Source organism: Mytilus trossulus, chromosome 11 (assembly GCF_036588685.1).
Source record: "Mytilus trossulus isolate FHL-02 chromosome 11, PNRI_Mtr1.1.1.hap1, whole genome shotgun sequence".
NCBI classification, from domain to species: Eukaryota; Metazoa; Mollusca; class Bivalvia; order Mytilida; family Mytilidae; genus Mytilus; species Mytilus trossulus.
Window position 1 is genome coordinate 35,250,911 of NC_086383.1, and position 11,600 is coordinate 35,262,510.

Consider the following 11,600-nt stretch of genomic DNA (forward strand, 5'->3'; position numbering starts at 1 on the left):
TCTTATGTTGCTGTTTCGTTTAATGAATGGCAACATCAACAATTCCTTTCATTGTTTGTTATTTAAAAAAAAAAAGGTAAGGAATTTTGGATGAAATGTGTTCTCAATTTATCTACGGCCGTGTTCACACCAAACGCCGTGTAGAGAAACCATGTTTACAATTAGTTTAGTGTAGTGTACACTGGTTTCACATTACATTTGTTCACATCTATACACCTTGTTTAGCTACCTGTACATAAGATTTGTTCCCACTTGTAAAATATATGTCATTTAAATGTTCATTACGTAGAACTGAATTCAAAATTTTTGGAAAATGTTTCTAGCGGTAAGGGAACAACCATTTGACTTCAAAAGGGGGATGGGGGATGGTAATGGAAATATTCCGATTCCCAATTTGATATAAAAAAAAATATGGTCATACAGATGATAGACAAAAATATTCTGAATCAAGAGTTTCCCCATACATTATAGTGTTAAATATTGAAAAAAAGTATTTGATTACCAGCATCGAAAAAAAGGAATAAAAACGTACGCGCGAAAAGAAATCTGACTCAGAAAAAAAAAATAACCCTCCCTCTTTTTTAAGTTAAGTGGTTGCAACTTTATGAAAGCTATTTTTAAAATTTGCAGTAGTTTGAATATACTAGAGATGTCTCGATATCATAACGCATTAGAAAACTTTAGCTACAACAGCGTGCTTACAGCCGAAAAAAAGGATTGAGATATTAGGGATCACTACATTTTTATCTTTTCTGTTCGTTTCAAATAGTATTTATTCTCCAAGGAGTATTTGGTAAAGGAATAGGGTAACGTTTTTTTTATTTATTTTACGTGTTATTTAACGGATCTGAGATACTAGACAAACATATCATTTACCTCACACTTTTTTTAGTCATGCATTTATGCGTGAATCGTTTTTTGAGTAAAGACCAGTGGCGAATGTTTCTGTGTACGTCAATTCGATTCGAAAAGACCTTTTCAAATGAATTAGGCAGCAACTATTTACTTCATTTTTTGTGGAGGGGGAGGGGGGCGTGAGCTATTGATTTTTTTCAGGACAAATTTTGGTGACAAGTCGAAATCAATTTTAGCATTATATATAGTGGCAGCTGAGGGTAAAACAAACAATGTTTTTTTCAGGGCCAAAAACTAGAAGCATTTTTAACTATAATAGCCCCCCCCCCTCCGAAAATAAATTGGTTGCTGCCTTGTGGGTTCGGCAATGATGCTGCATTGAGTCTTGGTTAGGGGTTAATAAAGTACGTTATTTTTTTTTAACAAAAAAAAAAATCTGTAAAATTTAGACAACTAATAATTATCAAAAATATCAATTTTACTCAAAAATAGTTTCCTCCTTAAATATATACACGATAAAACTAATGTCCTAATTGCCTAGTTTTGTGTACACTTAACCTACACAAGGCCTACATCGACTATCGACTGTGTGAAGGTAAAACATGATTTAAACTACATGTACACATTGAGTTTTATCAATGGGAACGCAATTGTGTTTAGTTTACGTGTGAGTTACACTAACACAACGCCGAATTTAGGTCAATGTGAACACGGCCTACGTATGTTTATCACGAATGTAGGTAAATTAAGAAATCGGGTGAAGTTATTACAAATTCGAAATGATCTTCAGCGTCGTCTAGCAATGGTGTTTTGATTATATAGTATCAAGGTGATATGGTATATTTCCAATCAGACAACTATCTGTTAGAGACAACAAAACCATGTTTGTCAGAATATGTAAATCACCACACTGCTTTCCACAATCAGAAAAACCTCAAACGAATGTAATGGGGTTGAATATTATCGCAATTGGTAAGAATCCCTCTTCCTTTTCTTTAAAATAAGGCTAAAAAGATCTCCTTAAAGAAAATCAAACCTGACAAACCTGACAATTTATATTTTGTAATAGTTTTATAACGACACAACGATAGAACGTTTGATGGGAAAAAAAGTGTAATAAACGGACTAACCTTATCATACCGAAAAGAAGCACTAACAAACCAAACTTAAAAATCATATGTCACGAACAACAGTTCCTAGAAACTTATGCAGTATCAACATTTATATTTAACTATTAATACCAATTATTCACGCGGTATGATTTTGAATTAAGGGTTACGTGTTTATTATTGGACAACCTATAATGAAATTTAAACATAAGATGTCGTGGTTTAGCCCTAAAAAGTAATACATTTTTGTAACGTTATGAAATCCGGATGAAAGTCATATTCATACGAGACTATTTAATATTTGCATCAAAAGCAAATGAAACATCGAGATTAAGAATGTTTAAAAACAGTAGCGAGATAATTGGTTTCAATAGCAATGCCTTTGTGTGCACTATGTATTGACAATTGGCAAGTTGTGATGAAAGAAGTTATATGGTCATAATATATGATGTAACAATTCACATAGTCACATTTTAATGAACGTGAATACATTACTTGCGGACATGTATATTCTAGTTAGATAAACAAAATGAAACTATCGTTGTCGGCCTTGACATTCTGTCGTTGCTATCGCATAACGAAATCCTGCTTCACTCTCTTTTAAACATTAATGGTTGTAAACATATTTTATCGACGTCGGATTGCACATATGAACATGTCACTGTGCTAACTTTCATATCAACACCAAACAACTGAAAAGCAGAACAAGAAACAAAAAAACAAAAAAACAAAACAAAAAACAACAGAATACATATAGATATAAAAAGACAAAAAAACTATCTCAAGTCAACTTTGCCCAAGGTAGCCAGGACTTGAAACACTGGGGCGGATAATTTCACCGTAAACTGCCTACTAGCAACACTACCTGACCAGCTTTATAAATACACTCTTTTTTTTTTTTTTTTATCGATAACAACTTTTAGAGATCATTTTTCGCATTGTTGAAAGTGAGATATGATCGGCAATCCAAACATATGTGGAGGAGGAACTACCTACCCTTCCGCAGCAATTGCGATCACCCCCATTTTTTGATGGAGTTCCTGTTCCTTAGTCATTTTTTTTTCTATAATGTGTTTTGAGTTCTATTGTTTGTCTGTTTTTCGTTTTTCATTTTTCGACATGGCGTTGTTAGTTTATTTTTTTATCTATAAGTTTTAATATCACTCTGTTATCTTTCGCCCTATTGTATGGAATATCTTGTTCACAGATTATGACGAAACTGTTATAGCTGTCGTAAGTACAATCATGTCCTCCTCGCCGGGATTGTGACCTAATAAATTAGAATTATTAACGGGGTCTTTATGCTTGAGCTATATGACAGAAGTCACACGTGAAACATGCAGGATTTGTTTACCATCCCCCTGTTTTCTGTAAAGTTTGGGTTGCCCAGTATTCAGCTATGTTTTATACTTACGTTGATGTGAGTTTCGATTCTTATTGCAAGATGTTACCCTGAATTTACATATGTGTTATAATGGCGAACCACATATACATATATATTGTTAGCTATTTTTTTCGGCTAGCAATGATGCTAATAGATACAGACAAGCAAACCTTAATTTTTCTTAGACATTTTAGAGAGTTTATTGCTTATGAAATATACATTTTCAAATCGATTCTTCACATTTATAATCCATGTCTACACATTTTAATTCGAAAAGGGACAGTAATTTTTTGTATTTAATCTTTTCTAAAGTAAGATCTTTAGTGCAGTAAATAATCGAAAGTCGCTTTTAAAGTATTATGCATATTTTAATGTAGGTTATGTGTTATGTACATGAATATAAGCAGAATAACTGATTAAATTGAAACCACTTCAGTTTTTTCGTCAACATCACGAATTGTGGTTGACCAAAAATACGCATGTGTCTACACAGTTAGCCTCAAGGTTTACTCAATTGCATCATGTGTTTCCAATATAAGTTCTCTAAACAATAGAAACCACGTCTCCAAATTGTGGTTTTGAGTCCAATGGTTCAAGTCTGAGAATTGAGCGTCAAATGTTATACCATGCAAGTTCGAAACTTAAGGTAATTTGAATAAAAATAGACAGAACTTCAGTCAAAATTAATACAAAGCCTACATTTTCTTTCTAATATATAAAAAAAGGAAATTTTGTATGATTACCAATGACAAATCATTCACCCGAGTACAAAGCACGAAGTTGTTAGCAACTATATGAAACTGTATGACGTACAACAATTGAAAAAAAAAGTTCTGTATTGTCACCTATAAAAGACTCAGACAGGGAAAAGTGTAAACGATTGAGACGATGAATTAGAAAAAAAGTTAAATACCGAACTCCAATGATCTTATTTTTCCAATACAATATATGAATATAAGTGAATCTACAGTATATCAAATATAACAGACGACACGAACAATCGAAAACAATCCATCATTTTCTACATTTGAAATTGCCTGTACCAAGTCAGGAATATGACAGTTCTTGTCCTTTCGTTTTTGATGGTTTTATTATTTTATTTGGCAATGTGATTATGGACTTTCCGAATTGAGTTCCCCCTGAGTTTAGTATTTTTGTGATTTTACTTTTTACAGGCTCTTAATTTGTTACGGGCACATACTACATGTTGTAAAGTTTTTTTAATGGGTCGACTTTCTGATTATATCTGCCAGCGGTGTTTGAACACACCAAAAGAATAAAATGGAAAAAAAGAGCTGCCCTAACATGAATTAACTCAATACATCAGTTTTGAAACACAAAACATTACCGACTTAAAGACTAAGCTTATATACGCACAACATTGCTTGCTTATTATGTAAATCAGTAAATCGGTAAGGCTGTTTTATACTGATTATATCAATTGAAAAAAAACCATGAAATTTGATCATTTGTCACACAAAATTTATTACTGAGAATACAAATATGATTATATACAGTTTGTCCTTGCTGAATATAAAATCATCCTGTACTCTCCCCTCGGAATCTTGTCAGTGCTTGCAAGATGCTGTCATTTCTATTTTTGTTTTGTTCATCATATTCATATGGGGATATAGTGTTAATTTCAGAACTTCAGGAGAGTTTTAAACTCTGGGTGGTAAACAATCGCCTGTAATAATTCAGGAATATGGCAATTGTTGTCCATTCGTTTGGTGTGTTTTATCACTTGTTTTTTTTCCATTTGGATATGGACTTTTTGTTTTCCTCAGAGTTCAGTTTTTTTTGGTTTTTTAACTTTTTCTTTCAAAATACAGGGTTTGCCAGGCAACCATTTCAATATGTTAAATAAGCAACAATTAAAGGTACAAAACATCCTAAATAGCATATCCGATGCAGGAAATAAAACAGAGATACATGGCAATGCACGAGGTCAATGCAACTATTTCGACCAACCATATCGATTCAAGTGTTTTGATTATCATCGCAAATTTTTATGAGATCTTTATTATTTCAAGGCAAAATATGCACTAACTTATCCTGCAACAGCTTAGTTTTCATAATACGTTTAAAAGTGTTTATACTTGTACAGTGTATTTGTAACCATTTATATAACAACACCCGCAAACAAAGTAAAGTATACATAATTATCCAAATGTCTGCATTTCTGTCAATGACAGGGACCTCGGTGTCTATTATTATTTCCGTTAATTTACACAATGTTTAAAATGTTTTACAGTTAATTTACTCACTATTTGGGATATCAACATCACAACACGATTAAAGTGTGCATGTTATTTCACTAAACAATTCAAAATTTGGTGACTATGTGGAACGCATATATCCCATCGAATTGGAGATAAAGGATACTACAGATACAGTTAAGTCAGCTTCATATCTTGACTTATAATCTAGAAATTGACAATGAGGGTCGGTTGAAGACAAAACTTTACGACAAAAGAGATGATTTCAGCTTTCCAATTGTGAACTTTCCATTTCTAAGTAGCAACATTCCAGCATCACCTGCATACGGGGTATATCTCTCTCAATTGATACGATATTCCCGTGCTTGCATTTCCTATCATGATTTTCTTGATAGAGGGTTACTGCTCACAAGGAAGCTATTAAATCAAGAGTTCCAAATGGTGAAGTTGAAATCATCCCTTCGTAAATTTTACGGACGCCATCACGAGTTGGTTGACCGTTATGGAATAACCATTTCACAAATGATATCGGATATGTTCCTCACGTCGTAACTACAATCCCCTTCTCTTTCATGAATTTGACCTACCGAATTAGACTATTTACCGGATTTGTAATCACATAAGCAACACGACGGGTGCCGCATGTGGAGCAGAATCTGCTTACCCTTCCGGAGCACCTGAGATCACCCCTAGTTTTTGGTGGGGTTCGTGTTGTTTATTCTTTAGTTTTCTATGTTGTGTCATGTGTACTATTGTTTTTCTGGTTGTCTTTTTCATTTTTAGCCATGGCGTTGTCAGTTTGTTTTAGATTTATGAGTTTGACTGTCCCTTTGGTAACTTTCGTCCCTCTTTTATTAATTCTTCCTGCTTATCAAATTTTTATCAACTATTAATAGTATATTGCACACATATTAAAAATGACAAAACAAACTTTAAAAGAAAAAAAATATTAAGTTCAACGTTTACATGGTTTAATAGTCCGGAAACATTGCACCATTTGAAATATGTTAGTATAATAAAAGCGGACAATTCAAAACAAATTATTAACAACAATTTTTTCATTTTAAATTTTTAAATATAATTATTACCGATTTCCTCACAATGCACAAATATAATTAAGTATGAATATATGACATATATTCCGAACAATGGGATATTTTTTAGCAAGAACAGAAATAAATACTACATACATGTAGTATTGCATAGATAATTTAATCTAAGAGACCTGCTATAGTGACATATATAAGCTGTCGTAATGTCCTTGATTTCAAATTTATTGAACGTTTATGTAAAAGCTAACAACAATTTCGATTTCCTTACTTTTGCTGAAAGACATACAAATTCATTATCTTCAAGAGCCTCATCATAACATTGTAATGCACTGGTTATATCTCCTGATATCTCAAAACACACTCCGAGAATTGTTTTTGAATAAGATACTTGATTTCTGAAAACAAAATACTCACCTTCCACTGCTAAAAGTAATTCATCTAATGCCTGTTGTCTGTTGATAATATCAGAAAGATGATGATGACATAAAAATCTAAGACAGTACGATAGAAAAACTGGTGTTAAATCAATTCCATCGTCTTCCACGTCAAACTGCATTTCTTCTGGTATCAACGATGAATGCCTCATATATTTAACAGTGTCAACAGTTGCTAATTTTATTCTTTCATCAAATGTTAATTTGGAATGTACTTTTTGTCTGTAACTATTAATTTTTTCTTCCGAGTAGATATCAGTGCCTAAATACACCATATCATGTTTACATCTTGACAGAACATAATCGGTCAGTCTGAGTGTTACATTGTACTGTCCTGTCACATAATATTAGGAGGCATATAACAACCAACCCGACACAGCATCTGTTCTAATACCGTTCTGCAAATGTCTATGATAAAGTTTTTGGATGTTGTTAGTTTTACTAATCGTACATGTAGTAAGCGGTGGAAGCGATTGTATTACATATTGACTGAGTTTGCCATACTGATAATTACATGACTCAATGATAAATTTAGATGATTCAGAGTTTTGTAAAGATTTTACAAATTGCAGTAATTTAAAACAACCAGCAAAGCTTAGTTTGTGGTATGTAGATGAACAAACCCTGAAAAAAAATAGATCTAACACAATGAACGAAGTATTAATTTGTGTCCGTACTAAACAATACTTTCCACTCTCAACTGGAAACAAATTATTCATCAATCGATCAATTCCACCATACTTTATACTGTCCAGTATTCCCAGAAGTATTTCATTGTTACTTTTGTCAACTTTTCCTAGAAACATGTTATGATTAGGAACAAAATAGTTCGGACAGTAACAGTTGTTTATCCATATTTCTAATGTGTCAAGGCAGAGAAAAAAACAGTGAAACAATTTAAGTAATTTAAATATTTCAATATCAACTTCTTCAGAGACCCAGAACAAAGCCGTTTTCAGAAAGTAAGAACACAATAGATCTTTGACACCATCATGTGTGTTAATGATACGTTTTAATGTTAATTTGAGAAGACAATAACACAATAATTGAGTATAATTAAACGAATGTACAAGTTGTTTTTCTGCAAGAGAGAAAGATAATCTCCATAAAAAGTTATTATCTGAAATAGTTATTGGTCCTATAGGTACTAAAAGACATCCATATTTTACTACTTTGTCAATTACTACATTGGAGGGCCATTGATGCCGATGACGGCTTACCCACGGTATCGCATTGTGAGGTAAACCTTTACTTCGAAGGCAAATTGCCAAATCAACATTATGATCTGGATCTGATGAACAGGGCCCATGAAAAGAGAGCTTACAATCTTTTGAATATAATCTTTGCTTTATGTTATGAAGAAATCCCTTCAGAGATACATATTCGCCATTTGTAGTACTTTCACAGCATGCAGATATATTGAAATCAGTTTCCGTTTCATTATCTTTTAGCAATCTAAGTCTAGCAAACCCTGGATGATCTTTTTCTGGATTCATGACTAGAGTAGTATGTTGTATTGGGTGTTTGATACCTAATTCATTTTGAATTACGTCTACGGTATTGAAACAGTACATTGTATCTATATCACTACCAGGTAAATCCAATCCTTCTGCCAAACTTCCGCTTGATATTTGGATCATTCCAGAATCACAAAAATTATCTATTTTATCTTGAACGATTAATAGACGTTGTCTATTGCGAATATGCATTTCAGGTCCAATTGTATAAACCAGATGTTCGTAAAAGTATTTCTCCTTCAGAGCATTTCCTGGCCAATGTAGTATATCTTTAAAAATGGAATTATTCATTTTATTGAACATTGAAATAATGTTTGTAAAATCGGTTTTGTTGCAAGTAACGTGCATTCGGTTGTAAATCCTTCTTTGCAATTGTATTGGCTCGTTTCTGTCGAAAACTGCCCATTTTTGTCTTTAGTATATGTATATTAAAGATAGAAGATAGATTCTTGAAAAGCGATCAGTTGCTCAGATATACGAAATAATACCTTATATATTATTCTTAAGCGGATTAAACAGTAATATGTGTAAATTAAATTATGTTATTAGGCACACATAATTATCATTGGTATTTTTCATTGATCACAACTAGTTTATGTTAATCCCTGCATACGTACTCACACTATATTACTTATATTAACATTTTATTGGTTTCGATGAAAATATGTTCACAACTTTTTTCTCGGATGACATTTAGAAACAGTAGTGTGTCACTGTTTGAATCTCATGAATCTATTTAAAAACTGCAAAATTAAGTTTTTAAAAAAGAGCAGGTACTCTCAAAAACTAAGCATGACGTTTCGTTTTTGCTCCCCTTCTAGGCAAAACCCAATAGAACACAGTATAATCGCACTTATTGGTTTATATATAACATATTTTTTTTTCTGTTGTATTTAATTATTCAGGTCTGCATTGTATTTATATACGAGAGGAAGAAATAACTTTTTGGTCGCTCGATTCGTGATAAAACTTTAAGATATATAGTTTTTAAATTGCAGTAACCCGGCTCATAGCAATTATCAAATTAGAGGTCTGCGCATGTTTATAATGTATATACTGTATACTTAGGAAGACCGCATTTCACCCTTGAAGGTTGTTTTTTTTAAGTGTCGTTCATTTGCTGTGTAAAGTCTTGAATGATGTCATAATGTTTTTGACAGCTGCTTATTAGATTACCAATCAGTTCAGTTATGCAATTATATATCAAAAACACGAATTACGCGCTTGAACAATCTTGATCATCAATTAATATGAAATACAGTTTTAGATTAAACAGTGTAGTTACTACAATTGTACTAAACACGTTATCGTAGATACACATTTAACATAAAACAACTATGGCAAGCCACAACAGCTAAACCCACCATTTTTTTCTTAAAATGTCATGTAGCAAATCAGAACATTTGCCTAATCTTATAGTTCGTTTCTGTGTGTGTTACATATAAGTGTTGTGTTTTTAGTTGTGTCGTAGTTCCCTCTTTTATTTGATGTGTTTCCCTCAGTTTTAGTGTGTAACCCGGATTTTTTTGTTCTCAATTGATTTCAGAATTACGATCAGCGATATACTGCTGTTGCTTTTATTTAAGGTATACAATTTTATGCTTATTACTTGATCAGATTTAACTTTAACCCTAAGACTCAAATCATATTGAATCTTTTGTAGTTTATGTGCCTTGACTAATATATATTTGTCCAATCAACAAGTCGTATTTTTTTTCAATTGAACGGATAATGCATTGTCTTATTCAAATGTATTATTATCGACTAAGAACGTCCCAAACGCTGATTTTTGTGTGTTAATAACTAGGAACTTTAATTTAGCAGAAACTGTATCTACTTTTTTAAACACCAACTTACCTTCACTGTAGTATACACAATCCTGTAAGTATTCCAGATATGCATTTGAAGATTTGTCAGGATATCTAAGGTTTAGTATCGACTGCTCATGAGTCTTTCGTCTTTCTAAGCAAATTTTATAGATTCGTTCAAACTGTCTGATTGTCAGCCCGAAAACGTCATTTGATATAACAATCCCTCCGTCTAAAGACTGGGAAATTGACGGAGTGTATCTACGCCTTCCTCGGTAAGGGAAACTTTTAACACCATATTTTTGCAGGTACATAATTTGTTTCATTTCATACATATTCTTATCTCTGTCATATTCTTGTTTTTTTGGATTTTGGTCCATGGTTAATCTAAAGAAATAAATCATGGAATACATTTATACTTTAATCATGTCCAAAATTATTTTACGCAAGTTTAATATCATAGTTTGTGTTTAATTTCACAAATGCCAATGTTTAAAACAAAAAAAAACCATGACAAACTTGTTAATAACAGATAAGCATATTTGACAATGTTCCTCTTTTACAGGTAACTTTTTAAACCTTGTGTTATATACAACTATCAAACTACTTAAGTGTTGAAGATCTTACCCAACTTATAAAAATGCGTATGAAAAAATGTGTCATAACGATTTTAATAAGATTGTGAGATCTGTTGATACACATAAAGTTATTTGATTATTTCATTTCCAGTGTCAGGCTGTTCATAAATCCAATGTTTTCTAATTTTGGATTCGCACATCGAGTGATGCATTTCTATAACATTTTTTTTTTAGTTTTGTGTCGTCAAAGGCAGCCTCTGATGTGAGTGAAAGTTCTTTAGTTTATTTTTTAAGTGTTTTCATTATAATCTTCGATTTACGGCATTTAACGAATATCTTCGTATAGCTTATGCCTCCAACCTAAACATAACAGGCACCTTATATAGAAAAAACAACAACCTTTCTAGAACTATCCCTAACAATTGCGTATGCCTTATGAAACAGATTGAAATGCACTTTCGATTAACAGATTAAAAGTAAAATGAAAAAAAATACCGAACTCCCAGATTTATTACAAAAGGAAAGTGTTTATATTCAAATAGCAAATTAAAATCTAAAACTCAAACATACCAATCGAATGGATGACTTGTTGATTGTTTTTTTTTCTAATGAAGAAAATAGTTGATTTAACCTATTTCTATAGT